This window comes from Nannospalax galili, unplaced genomic scaffold (genome assembly GCF_000622305.1).
Source record: "Nannospalax galili isolate Female #2095 unplaced genomic scaffold, S.galili_v1.0 scaffold340, whole genome shotgun sequence".
NCBI classification, from domain to species: Eukaryota; Metazoa; Chordata; class Mammalia; order Rodentia; family Spalacidae; genus Nannospalax; species Nannospalax galili.
In genome coordinates this window covers 1,065,512-1,066,902 of record NW_008347519.1, presented here as the reverse complement: position 1 = coordinate 1,066,902, position 1,391 = coordinate 1,065,512, and the positions used below count along the sequence as shown (strand labels likewise).

Genomic DNA, 1,391 nt, shown 5'->3' with positions numbered 1-1,391 from the left:
GTGCCTTGAAGCTGAAAGTCTTTCTATTCTTCCCTCCCAGTAGTTCTGGAAGTTTCACTCCAGTTCCCATTCTTCTTCCTTCCTGTTTTCTTTGCTCCTGAGGTCGGACTTCCTGTTTGGAGTCCCCCACTCCCTCTTTGTACAGAGCTGCTCTGCTACTTGGACGCCCAAGTCTTCCTGCCCTTTCCGTTGGCCTTTTCCTATTGTTCTAGAGAGAATGACTTAGTTCTCTGAGTAGATTCTGAGCCTGATGAGAAAACCTAGGTTCTTAAGAGGATTTCTTTGTAAACATGTCCCCTTTTTGATGGGGAGGGTTACTGGGACGCAGGGTGTCATACATGCTCAGCAAGCACTCTACCACTGAGCTACATCATCAGCTTAAAACAAACAAACAAACAAACAAAAACTTTGTTTTGACACAACGTCTTGCTAAGTTGCCCAGGTTGACCTCAACCTTGTGATCCTCCTGATTCAACCTCTGAAGTCACTCAGATTACAGGCATGATCCCCCCAGGTGTAGGTGGCTGTAAGTTGTCTTTATTCCAAGTCCAGGTTCTTAATAACAACTGTGTTCAGAAAGTCCCCAGCTCACAGGCACTGACATGTGAGACATTAAGATATAATTTTGTGCTCACTTTGGCAGCACATATACTAAAATTGGAAAGATACAGAGAAGATTAGCATGGCCCCTGCACAAGGATGACAAGCAAATTCATGAAGCATTCCATATTTTTGTGTATGTGTTCTGATGTAGCCTAAGTATAGAAACCCAGATGAAAGATTGGCCACTTAGAGTGGTGGTTCCCAGTGGGGACTATGGAAGTAGAAGACGTGCTGGTCTGAGAGAGTCTTGTTTCTTTTTTCCCATGCAATGATTTGAATTGAAGATGGAAAACAATCTACATTTGCTAAGTTTGGGTGGTGGGTTAGTGGATTTTTGTCCTGTTGTATATCTTTGAAATTTTATAATAAAAATCATGCATCTCAAAAAATACATTTTGAAAACCTTCCCTAAATTAAGGAAAGACATACTGATACAAAAACACCAAATATACAGGACTAGGAGAAAAAAAAAAACAACTCCCTATAGAATATCATAGTAAAAACACTAAACGTTCAGAACAAAGAGAGAAAACTGAAAGCTGCTAGAGAAAAACAACAAATCACATATAAAGGAAAACCCATCAGAATTACAGCTGACTTTTCAATGCAAACTATGGAAGAGAGAAAAGCCTGGACCAAAATATTCCCAGTTCTAGATGACCATAGATGCCAACCCAGATTACTTTGCCCATAAAAACTGTCTGTTATAGTTGAAGGGAAAAGAAAAAGCTTCCATGACACAAATAGGCTGAGAGAATTCATGTCCACCAAACCAGCTTCACAGAATA

At 40.3% G+C, this 1,391-nt stretch overlaps 1 non-coding gene across 1 annotated transcript; it reads left to right on the top strand.

Moving 5' to 3' along the window:
• Positions 1-627: 627 nt before the first annotated feature.
• On the top strand, positions 628-734 carry LOC115072203. Its single transcript, XR_003851273.1, has one exon. It is a non-coding gene; the product is annotated as a U6 spliceosomal RNA (small nuclear RNA).
• Positions 735-1,391: the final 657 nt, after the last annotated feature.